This window comes from Monodon monoceros, unplaced genomic scaffold (genome assembly GCF_005190385.1).
Source record: "Monodon monoceros isolate NGI ecotype Baffin Bay Population unplaced genomic scaffold, NGI_Narwhal_1 Super_Scaffold_16, whole genome shotgun sequence".
Classification (NCBI taxonomy): Eukaryota; Metazoa; Chordata; class Mammalia; order Artiodactyla; family Monodontidae; genus Monodon; species Monodon monoceros.
The window spans coordinates 59,822,531-59,835,488 of NW_021703772.1; the positions used below are offsets into that span (position 1 = coordinate 59,822,531).

General features: G+C 43.3%; 1 protein-coding gene across 2 annotated transcripts in view; it reads right to left on the bottom strand.

Annotated features, from left to right (window-relative positions):
* The window catches only part of RAPGEF4 (Rap guanine nucleotide exchange factor 4), a 318,960-nt gene that overhangs the window by 258,347 nt on the left and 47,655 nt on the right, over nucleotides 1–12,958 (bottom strand). Inside the window, exons 3-4 of one of the 2 annotated variants that reach the window (XM_029224814.1) lie at nucleotides 6,128–6,270; nucleotides 3,396–3,484 (exon numbers count right to left, since the gene is read on the bottom strand). The gene's annotated coding sequence lies outside the window, so the exon portion shown is untranslated. Of the gene's footprint in view, nucleotides 1–3,395; nucleotides 3,485–6,127; nucleotides 6,271–12,958 lie in introns of those variants that run through there. The other variant, XM_029224810.1, reaches the window with a different exon arrangement.

The following is a 12,958-nucleotide window of genomic DNA, read 5'->3' on the forward strand; positions in this document are numbered from 1 at the left end:
AATTCCTTAAAAGAAATATCTGTCTCTATCTATCTATCCATCTATCTATCTTCCTACCTATCTTTCTATCTATCTATCTTTCTATCTATCTATCTATCTATCTCCTGTTGGCATTGCTTGGCATCCTGTTGGCACCCTGCTGGCAAACCCTCACTTACATAGGATGCTACTCTGATTGGCTAACCCATAGACCTGATGTGGCCACATCACTAGTGGGCAGAGACCAGAGTCCATTACAAGGCTAGAGCAGCTAGAAATGGGTTTTTTTTTGTTTCTCCCCTTTGAGCAACTTGCCACGAGAGAAGATTCAGCCATCTCACTCATCCTCCTTAGCTTCTTCCCTCCGTGTGGCTGGAACCCTGTCTTGCCCATCAGAGCTGGCTAGAAGGCTAGGATCACTGTCTGTCTCAGGCTACTCTTGGGAGGGTTGGAGGATGTAGAGGTCAATGTGTTTTCCTTGTTTCTTAGTGACTCTCCAAATCAATTCAGAAAACTCTGGTTGGACATTATGGCTGGACTCTGAGGAGTACACAGAGGAGGCAATAAGCCAGCTTTGGTATAAAACTAATTCCTAACAAAGTAAGAGAAGAGCAAGCCCAGCTCAGGAAACTTTTCTGCATTGGGGCTGAGGTCAAAACCACAGCTAAAATCTGGGGGCTTCCCTGGTGGCGCAGTGGTTGAGAGTCCGCCTGCCGATGCAGGGGACATGGGTTCGTGCCCCGGTCCGGGAAGATCCCACATGCCACGGAGCGGCTGGACCCGTGAGCCATGGCCGCTAAGCCTGTGCATCCGGAGCCTGTGCTCCGCAATGGGAGAGGCCACAACAGTGAGAGGCCCGCGTACCGCAAAAAAAAAAAAAACACAGCTAAAATCTAAAGTTAAAAATTTACTAAAATTTTTAAAAAACCCACAGCTAATAACAAAGTATTGCTCAGCTATTCTTGGCTGGCACCCCATGGTGAGAGATAATTGGTCCAGGGTAACACTCCAGCAGCCCCTGGCCAAATACTATTCTAATACCATCAAAATCTCATGCCAGCTTTTAACATCTGAGGTGTCAGCACGTCACTGCTGATGCTATTTATCATCCCTTAGGAACATCTGCTCTGCTTTTTAAAATTCTTTCCTCATCTCTCTTGCTTATATTTCTTGCCTTCTCACCTTTCTCCTCCTTAATTTGCATCTTCCTTCCCTTTCCTCTCTTTCCTCACCTTTCTCTTTTCAACTTTCCACCCACACCATCATTACTCATTCAGGACCATGCAGAGGAGGAAGGAAAATCATCCTCTTCTAGGTCCTGTCCCCTCTGCACATCCACGGAGGTGCGACCGGGTGAAGGGAAGCGTCAGGGGCAGCCGTGAGCAACGAGGGCCGGAGGGGACCCACCAGGACAGCAGTCTGCAGGGAAAAGGTGTGCAGAGATGCAGGACATGGGGTGACCTGAAAGGATGAGAAGTAGCCGAGAGAGGGAAATCACACTCTTCATCATGTTTCTTCGGAGTCAAATAGTACAGAGTGTTGGCTAAGAGCGTATGTTCGGGTGCCTAAGTCCTTGGGTTTTAATCTTGGTTCCCCTAATTTCTAGATATGTTACTTGGAGCAAGTTAGTTAATCCCTTGAGGCCTTAGTTTCCTCATCTGTAAAATGAAGCAGTAATGTGACCTACCTCATAGGGTTATTGTGAGGATTAAAGGAGTAAACACCTATTAAGTGCTTAGAACGCTGCCTAGCACGTAACAAATATCCAAGAATTGCTAGCTGTCATCGGTCCCACTGGGAAACGGAGGCAGCTTACAAGAATCAAAACCCACCTCCCCTGTTGGGCCGCTCTGAAATCCAAGAGGAAACTGGCCCTGTGAGAGAGGGGAGAGGGACAGTACCACTGAGGCTAGTGGGCACAGATTCCAGGAAGTTTCTCATGGAACTTTTGATACACTGGTGCATAGAAAAGGTACACTATTGGTTAAGTAGAACTTGGGCACTGGCCTGAGATCCTAAGCCTCCGTAACAGTGGGTGGAACACAGGCACCTATACTCCAAACTTCAAATGTCCACTTACCAACCATCCGCTTGTTAGATGGTAACTGCCCACAACTCCAACACACACACAAGTTCCTACCAAATTTAAACCTCAAGTTGAGGACGTCATGAATGTTTCTCACATTCGAAGTGTGCCACATCTGGAGAAGGCTCAGAAGCACTGCCTTAAACATGGTGCTTGGCTGGAGATTATTTGTCCCTTTAACTGATTCTTTGATGTTTCTTGATATTTCTTTCTGATTCTGTAGTTAGCCAATTCTCTTCCTTCAGTTTTTATCTGAATCCTGAATATGTGAATATAAACTTGGAACATTCTCATACTGAAGCTTGACGGTAGCCTCTAGAGGGGTGTTCTTTTGAGATGAGAGGTCCTTGGCTCTAAATAGGAAAGTTCTGCACATTTAGGCCACATGGAATAATGACGGAGCAAAAGTCACTGCAGATATGAAAGGAGACTCTGGGTACAACTTTCTTTCTTTTTTTGCGGTACACGGGCCTCTCACTGTTGTGGCCTCTCCCGTTGCGGAGCACAGGCTCCGGACGCGCAGGCTCAGTGGCCATGGCTCACAGGCCCAGCCGCTCTGCGCCATGTGGGATCTTCCCGGACCGGGGCACGAACCCGTGTCCCCTGCATCGGCAGGCGGACTCTCAACCACTGCGCCACCAGGGAAGCCCAGGGTCCAATTTTAAATTCACAAGCATTATGGGATGGAGGGCAAGAAGAATACGAGTTTTATCTACTAGGATGCCAAGCTCCTCAGAGGTGACCGATTAGGATAAAGGAAGCCTGGGCTGAACTTTAGAAAAAAAAGTATTGTTGGCCCTCCCACATGTGACAAGTTGAGGTAGAGAAAAAGTGAGGGATATTTGGGGGACTGCACCGACCACGTTTCCCCTGCATCGCTGGAGCTCTTAAAAGGCTGACAAGGGGATCACTTCTAGGACGGAGAAAAGTCAGGAAACCAGACGGAGGAGGATCTAAGGACAAACCTCGGAAGACTTGCTTCTCCTTCCCCTTTGCTCACATTTCACCTCATGTAACTGAAGTTTCTCACTGCAATGGACTTGTTGCATTTTCCAAATAGAGAGCAAGCTCCTGGAGAACAGCCCATGTGCTCCTGCATTGCATGTTCCCACACCTGGCGCCATACTCAAATCATGGAAGACATTCACTATATATGTTTCTTGAGTAACTTAATAAAGGAACTCAACACATACTTGCTGAACTCCTTACTGTGGGAAAGAGGAAGTGGCTTGGAAAATGTAATTTTGATGGCATCCAAGACAGAGAGATAATGTATTGTTTAAAAGTAGTAACTCTTACTTTAAGACAAAAAAAGAATAAGGTATCTTACCTGGTGACTGCTGGTCTCAGAAACTTTAACATCCAAAGACCCTGCCAGGACAGCATACCAGTTGGTTCCAATATCACCCTGGCGAAATACTGGAAAAGAAACAGCCATGTAAGTAGACCAAATATAAGTTGGTTTTACCACGTAACCTGATAATTTCTCACTGGTTATTGTGAGCCTAACTTGGACCTAGATGAGCTTACCAACCTTCCTCTATCTGTTCCCACCAGAACATGCCAAAATTTTCTTTCCCTCTTCTATCAACAAAGCTATATCCTATTTATTCAACGTTCCATGAAGTAGAACTCTATTAAACAGAACTCTTTCATATTTACAGAGCAGCAATAAGGGATGATAACCCTAAATGCTACAAGATCCTTTGAATGTAAGAAGAATTGACTGGTATTCTCTGTAATTTATCTTAAATATATTTCACTGTGTTGTGATTCTTGGAAAATTATTACTCTAGATGGGGTACGTGTTAATAAGACTATGGGACTCAACAAAACTAGCTCACCACCCCAATTTCCCAAATCTATATTAAAAGCAACATGCTTTCTAGAATAGAATGTCTCCTTTTCAGCTAACCAATGGCTGATTAAGAAAAATAAAATCTGTTTTAAAATTTTTAACTACTGTATTTTCATTGTCCATTTTCTTGTTTATTTTATAAATTCACTGCTTTTAGGCATTACGAGTTAACTACTCTCTGGAAATGATTCTCATCAGAAATTTCTGAACTTAATTTTGCTTTACTTTTGTAATCTCAGAGAGAAAACATTAAGTTATTTAAAGAGAACCTTAGTTCTCATATCCATGTTAAGACCAGTAGTTTGGAAAGTCATTCTGAAACACTGGTTCAAAAATCTCATACAGACCCAACTATCCTTTTAAATATCCTAGCTAAATAACTAGATGGAATGATCTGATATTTTAAAATTCTTCTCACAGAGTCAGAAGTCAAGTGGCTCAATGAAAAATCACATGACAACTCAGTGGGACAGTTAAGTTCTGGCAAGGCTAGTGCTCAGTGCGTGAGAGGAAGCTTCTGGGAGCCATAATTAATGACGACAAGCTGTTCTAAGCTCTCTGACTGAGACATGCTGTGGAAAGGCAAGAACAACAATAGCATCCTACCAAGTGCAATGATAAGCTTAAGGTGCGGGATGGCTGAGTTTATAGCTGGCCTCTCGAGTAACTCTAGCCTTTGTAAGGGACTTATTTTAGAGTTAGGGCTTTGCCTTTCATGAACTTCTTGGCCCCCAAAGACATTATCATTTGCCAATCAAATTCACATTACACATCACAGAAGATTCATTTCGAAAGTGGCCTTAAGAAATAGAAAACAGAGTCTCAGCTCTAAAAGAATGAAGTTCCCGCTATCAGTAAGAATAAAAATATTGGTTTGAAAACCGCATGTGTGGATGATTTTTTTTAATAGAAGTATGACTATGTTTCTGCATGTGTGCATATGGGAAAACATCTTGAAGAACACACACAAAATGTGAATATCAATCTCTGGATTTGGGGATTGTAGGTGATTTTTATTTTGTCTTCTAAATTTTCTACAATGACGTTGTGACAGATCCTGATAGGTTCCCACTCAGAATCATGCCCTCCCTTCCTCCTATTTAACTGAACATGGATTTGATACAAGTTCCCACCCTACTCTAATGGGCCAAATTCTAAGAATGTATTTCTTCCCTAGCTCCACGGGGGTAACCATGATTGGTCTAAATCAGCCCTGGTGATTCCATGATCTCTGCCAGTGATTGGTTTGAAGATGGGCACATGATGCAATTCTAGCCAATGAAACAATACAGGAAGTCTGCTGGGTGATTCTGAAAAAGAGACAAGAAATAGTCCTTCAGCAGGAATGTTGTGTATCAGCACACAGTGCCTCCAACTGCTGTAGTTAGTTGTATCAGAACCATTTGGGACAAATCTGAGTACAAATGCCAACACTCGAGGATGCAGAGCAAAAACAAACCAACAAAAAAGATGGGAGGAACCTGGGACCTTAATAATGTCATTGAGCCACTAAATCAACCAACCCTGAAGCCATCCTTCCTCAGGACTGCTTATACATGAGTAATTGATTTTCCCCCCTTGTATGAGTTATTACTCAAGCCAGCTGGATGGGAGTTTTCTGTTACTGCAGTATAAAGCATCCCAACAGATAGAATAGCACTACTTTTTCAATGAGAAAATACTTGGTTTTTTTTTTTTTAAAGCAGCTGTTACCCTATCATTTTACTCTCCCTACCCCTTTGGTCACATCTGGAATAGACGTTATCACTGAGGTTAATTTGAAACATTGCTATTGTAAAATCGGCTATGCTTTAAGTTTTTAAATTACTATTATCATTAGTTAAGAGACCTTTTATCTTGTTTAATATCCTGCTGGCTCCCATATTTCTTGGGTTACAGAAAATAATTATATATTAGAATTTCTAAGGATACTGCTGAATGTATAAATCAGTACATCCTTCCAGCTCCATCTGGAAAGTAGGCTGCCCTGGAAGAACCATTTACATGCTGTGGATGAAGGAGTTAAGGAAATGCCTACATGGAACTGAATAAATAAAGGAGAGGGAAATGTCAACCTCATATCTTTGACTGAAGCTCAAATATTTGGCACATAGATACCCCATTTGCTATCCATCCCCACAGGGTAACCACAAATGAGCACAAACTTATACATGAAAACACACCACTGGAGTTGCATTTCTTACATGTTATTCCTTTTTCCAGATTCTCATAATAACCACATAAACAAATCTGATGAAGGAGATTCGGGTGAAATTTCTCAAAAGCTTTAACTTCTTTCAGCCGTGTGAAGATTATATCCACATCTTCACTGGATCGTTCTAATGGTCTATAAAGGGGAGAAAAGGCACAAGGCTATATCAGAAAGAACTTACTTGAGTCAACATGCATTATTCTAACTATATTTAAAATTTTGCAAATATACCAATTGCAAATATTTTACTGCAAATATTTATCCCCCTATAACCATTATAAATATTTCCAGGCCTTTGTCAACTGTTCACCTTAAATCACTAATACTGCAGATGGTGTGATACTGTGATTTACAATAAAAAAATATAAAATAGTAAGAAATAAGAAATTGTTCACTGTTCCTTGCACAGAGCTCCTAAAACTCTTGTAATTTCTTATATGAGAGCCACATGGGGCCTCTTCAGTTACAATATTTGGCCTCTTGTCCTCAGTTCCTGAAATGCTTAAGAGCCATAAAAGTGAAATGGGTGTCAAGCCCCTTTCCACCACAACCAAGTTTATGTTAATGAGGGGACTTTTGGAAAACTCCTGGGTAACCTAAGGATGGAGACTGGCTGCCTGGAGAACCACTCATGTGATTGGAGGGTTGGAACTTTCAGCCGCACCCCTTGACGTGGGGGTGAAGGGGCTGGAAATTGAGTTCAGTCACCAATGGCCAATCAATTTCATCAAGCATGCCTAAGTTCTGAAGACTCCATAAAAATCCCTGAACAACGGGGTTCAGAGAGCTTCTGGGTTGGTGAACACCTGGAAATGTGGGGAGAGTGGCACTGGGAGAGGGCGTGGAAGCTCCATGCCCCTTCCCATACTTCGCCTGTACACCTCTTCCATCTGGCTGTTCCCACGCTACACCCTTTCATAGTAAATCTAGCAAGTAATTGTTTCGCTGAGTTCCGTGAACTGCTCTAGCAAATTCATCGAACTCCAAGAGGGGTTTGTGGAAACCTCCAATTTATAGCCAGTCAGTCGGAAGCACAGATAACAACTTGGACTCGCAGCTGACATCTGAAGTTGCACGTGTGTGTGGGCAGGGAGCAGTTTTGTGGGACCGAGCCCTTAACCTGTGGGATCTGATGTTATCTCCAGGTAGACAGTGTCAGAATTGAGTTGAATTGTAGGACAGCCAGCTGGTGTCACAGAATTGCATAATGTGTGGAAAACCCACACACCTGGTATCAGAAGTGTAGGGAGTATGGTAGTAACATGAGGGTAACGGAAACACAGAAGGAGGAGTTTTCCTTTACAGATGGCTATACTTACTCAAAATTGAGGTCCCAAACACAAATGCCTGCCAGGGCCTATTAGGTAGAGTAAATGATTATACAAAGAGCCAAATATAAGGAAAAAAATCTCTACTATACAAAACCAGTGGTAAAAGCAAAGACAAATTGCAAACTGCAGAGGTGGGGCTGTCGACAGGGAGCAGGCCTTATTGGCTATTTTCCTTATCACTGGCTTTCTGTGGAAACATGGGGCCAGACGTCATGTATTTCAGCTGTTCAGGGAAAGATACCTAGACGTTTGTTCACATTTCTTAAACATTGTGTGGGCCACACACAAAACATCTATGGACTAGATCCAACTTGTTGACCACCGTTTTGTACTTTCTGGATTAAGACGAACTGGAGAAGTAAACAAAAATGGGATAGTTTTACAGATTATATAAACTATTTTCTTTCTTTTCTTGGAGCCGTTTTCCAGGTCTATTTATTCTTTGATAGATATGTCACGTTCTACAGAAAATATTCACCTCCTAAGTGCCCCCAGAACATTCTGGGATCAGAGGAAATGAGGGGGGCCAGGATGTGACTGAGACAGGTAATGCTCACCAAATTCCCACGTGTTCCCTGACATTTACCGGCTTCCTTTGTAGTTATGTTGGAGCCATGTTCTGGCCAGTGGACTGTGAACAAATCGAGCACGCATCACTTCTGAGGTGAAACTGTTAAGGGCCAGCCTCAGCCACAACTCTGCAGTGTGTGATGGGTTATTGTGTCCCTCCCCCAAAACATGCTAAAGCCCTAATACCCGGTACCCATGAGTGTGACCTTATTTGGAAATAGGGTCTTTGCAGATGCAATCAAATTAGGATGAACTCACACTGGACTAGAGTGGCTATAATCCAAGGACTGGTGTCCTTACAAAAAGAAGGAAATTTGGAAACAGACACAGGGAAGATGGCCAGGTGAAGGCGGAGGCAGAGGCAGGAGTGACGCATCTCTAAGCCAAGAAACACCAAGGATTGATGGCAGCCACGAGAAGCTGGAAGGAGACAAGGAAGGATATTCCTGAGAGCCTTCGGGGGACTTGGCCCTGACGACACCTTGGTTTTGGACTTCTGGCCTCCGGAATCATAAGAGAACACACTTCTGTTGTTTTATCCCACCTAGTTTGTGGTCTCTTGTTTCAGTAGCCCTAGGAAACTGATGAGAAGGCAAGTCCTTCAGATGCTACAGCCGCAAGATGGAGACTCTGTCTAAGTGACAAATAAACCACCACTGTGTGAAGCCCCGAGATTTTGGTTGGGGGAGAGGGAGTGTTGTTAATACAGCATCACCTAGACTAACATAGAGGTCAGGACTACACGGGCCAGAGTCCAAGGAACTTGGGACATTATCAGAGGAAGACAGATCCCACCATGAGAGATGCACATTTTTGGAGGACATGAGCAGGTGACCTGTCACTAAGGGGAAGACCTAAGACACAGCTTTCATGAGTTTAATTGAGAGGCTCTTCCTCCACCGCTGTCACACTTTCAGGCCCAAGATAACTAGATTCGAAGAATCTGCTTACAACCTCGGCGGGCCTCCCAATTAACCTCTACTCAAAGGGCCTGAGCTCTGCTTCCCAGGGAAGAGGGAGGAAAATCCTGATGCATTAGTGCCAGTTTATGAGATGACCAAGTGTCCGGAAGAGCTGAGAGCTTTGCAGGCTTACCAGGGAAGGTACAGCACACTGAGCACAGGGCCTCTTTCCACCTCTGGTCCCTTTGGAAGGGCCTTATCAACTCCCTACCAGAAGCCATGTTCTCAAAAGTCAAGGGGCTCTGAAACAGGTGCTAGAATTTCAGCAGTTAATAAAGGGGTGCAGACAACTTTCAGTGAGAGCCTTTGAGTGTCCTTTGGGAAAGCATTTCCCAAGCAGTGAAGGCACAGTGGCTGGCAGAGCTACCCTCGAAAGCTCTAGCCAGAGGAGCACACTTCATGGGAAGCAGTGTCGGCACGAGCAGGCGTAACACCCAGCCACAGCAAGCAGCCGTGTGAACCCCACGGGGCTCCGCTACAGAAGCGCTGGCACTAGCCTGCAGGCCCAAAGCAATGGCAACATTTAAGTCAACCGGAGGGGGGAATCACAAGGACCAGATGAGCTGGAAATTGGCTGGACATTGATATGGTGGATTCTACTTAGTTACACAGGAAAAGAGAGAGAGATTAGAATCCATCTTCCATCAGGAGGGAAAGCAGCATCCCACCTTGTTTATTCTCCCCAGAGCATGTTCCATATTAGGAAGGCAGACCAGGGAGGCCTAAAAACATTTTTGGTCCAACACTCTCTGGAAGAAACTGAAAGCAGCAGAAAAAAAAGCACTTACATACTTCCATACAAACCAAAACAAGCACAAAAGAACTTCAAGATTCATAACCAGATTGTGTGAGGCCCAGTGACAAAAGACACTTGGAAAGACAGAGCTAATTTGAGATAACCGGGACGAGCATGAAAGCTCTCTTCCTGAGATTTTCTGTGGGCACCCCAAAATTAGGTCCTAATAATGTCTCCCCCATTGTTTAAACATTTAAGCCACAGAAACTATGAAAAGCAATGTTTTCTCTGTCATTCATGGAGTGGGGAAAATTCCATTCAGCTATTAATGGACATCTTTACCAACCCACCTCTGTAACCTACCACAGGTGATAATCCTTCCGTTGCCCCACTTCTCTTGGGAATCTATGATTTCCTAATGCCACATACATTCTCCTCTCTGCAGAGGTCATGCCTGGTACTTCCTTCATAGATCCCATGGTACTCAGTAGAGGGCCAAGCACACAAGAAGTCCTTGGATGCGACGTTCCACAGCGATCTCAAACTGGACTCACCTTCTCTCCGACATCTGCCACTGCACCTGCACTCCTTATTGCCATGCATGGAGCAGGCTCGTCCTCTCTCACCATGTCCAGCTAATTCTACCAACTCAGTGTCTCTCAAATCCATCTCCACTTCTTAACCCCTCCGGCCACGGCCTCATTTGAGTGTGAATGAAGGGCACGTGAAACACGTACTGGGCTAGCAAGCTGAACGGTATGGCCGTCCTTGCCTAGGCAGCTGGAGAACTTGGGTTCCGTCTAACAGTCAGCAGAAGTATTCAAAGCAGGAAGGTGGCATGATTGGATATACATTTTGGAAAGATCACCTTGACTGCAAGTAAAGGCAGGTGGGAGAGTGTAAAGACCAACAGCTAAGAGACCAGTCAGGAAGCTCTTGCAGTATTTCAAAATGATGATGTAGGTTTCTCTAATTATAGCTCACTCTACCCTCCTTTCCTTAATAACTGCATACATCTGTTCCCCTAAGTAAAAGTTCCAAGTTCAGAGAAGTTATTTTCCTTAGCCAACCCTCTGACACCCAGGACCCGTGTTTTAAATCACTTTTTCTAAAAACTTCACATTTAAAACATGTTCAAACAGCAGTAGAAAGAATCATTTACAAAAGAAGACACTGTGGTAGGCAGGATCCTAGGGTGACCCCAATGACCCACATCCTTATATAATCCCCTTAAGGGTAGGCAGAAGCTCTAATTTACTTTTGGTCAGTAGAATATGGCAAAAGTGTAGAGATATCACTCCCATGATACGTTACAATATAAAGCAAAGTTAAAGATATTTTGCAGATATAATTAAGGTCCCTAACCAATTGACTTTAAGTTAATCACAAGGAAGATTTTTCCCAAGTGGGCCTGACCTAATCAAGCAAGTCCTTTAAAAGAGGGTAGAAGAAGTAGGAGATTCTTTCTTTTTTTTTCAATTTAAAAAAAAGTTACTTATTTTTGGTTGCATTGGGTCTTCACTGCTGCGTGCAGGCTTTCTCTAGTTACATTGAATAGGGGCTACTCTTCATTATGGTGTGCAGTCTTCTCATCGCGGTGGCTTCTCTTGTTGCGGAGCACAGGCTCTAGGCATGCGGGCTTCAGTAGTTGTGGCACACAGGCTCAGTAGTTGTGGCACACGGGCTTAGTTGCTCCGTGGCATGTGGGATCTTCCCAGACCAGGGAATCGAACCCATGTCCCCTGCATTGGCAGGCAGATTCTTAACCACTGCGCCACCAAGGAAGTCTCGAAGTAGGAGATTCTTTTGCTGGCCTTGAAGAAGGAAGCTGCCATGTAGCAAAAGGGCTACGTGGCAAGGAATATATGAGGTCCCTGGCTGACAGCCAGCAAGAAAACAGGGACCTCAGTCCTACAACTGCAAGGAACTGAATTCTACCAACAACCAAGTGAGCTCAAAAGAGGTCCCCAAGTCCAGATAGGGACACAGCCCAGTCAGCACCTTGATTTCAGCAGAAAATGCAGACAAGCATGCCTAGGCTCCTGTCCCACAGAACTGATTAGGTAATAAAGGTGTGATGTTCTGGGCCACTAGGTTGTGGTGATTTGTTACCCAGCAATAGAAAACGAATACAGACACAAAGTCTTTTCTCACCCTGACTCAGCTCCTTATGACCAGCTTAGGGTTCACTTCCCTCACAGAGCTTTTCCTAACAACGTTCTCATCCTTCTCTAAAGTCCAATTGATATCATTTCTTTTTGGAATCTTATCACATTATTTTACTCTTTCACATGTCATGCATGCAACTTCTGTCTTCTTGGAGATACCATCATTCTTCTATGCATTCATTTGGTGAATACTATTTGGATCTTATTTTTTATTAACTACTGCATCACTGTTTTCCTGTTTTGTTTTGTTTTTTTTCTTCTCATGGTTCTTTAGCTCTTCAGGATGAATGTTACTGTCCATCATTGAAAACTGTCTAAATCAGACAGCAAGGTCAGACAGAGGTTAACCCATCTAATTTAAAAAGGCACAAACTAAAACCATTGTCGATAAAATAAAATCCTTTTAAGTATTATATAAATTGTAATGGTAAATAATGCCTTAAATTAGCATTACAAAAAAGATAATTTTATTAGAATGTGTTTATGATTTTGAAAGGCGTGGCTTTAACAACTTATTTATAACTTTTTATCACATCTACCTTTCAAATTAATGGCACTCAAATAAGACTTAACTTTGCAATATGAATTATCAAAATCTATGGAATTATAAATGACTCTCCGCCAAACACATCCTTTCATGAATACACATTCATTTTATTTATCCATTCGGTAAACTGTGTTGCTTTCCTACCTTACATTAGATACCTTTCCCTGGAAGAAAAGAGGTGAGCAACACGCCAACCCTACCCACCGGGAGCTCACAATCCAGTGGGGAAGGGAGCCACAAAACCAAAATTAGAATACTGTATGGTAAGTACTGTAACATGGGTACCCACAATGTTCTGGGCTGCACCTTGTTTTACTACAAAGAAGGCAAACATGGAAACTACCAAAGTCAGGTGTACGAGGGATAGCAAAGGTTCTGGATTCCAGGTGCTGCCCACGTGTTATAATGCAATGTGAAAATGTAATGTGCTCTTAAATCTTAATTCAGTCAGCTCGGGATTATCTAGGGACTTATTAACCAGTTTCTGGATTAGTCAGAGCACGAAATAA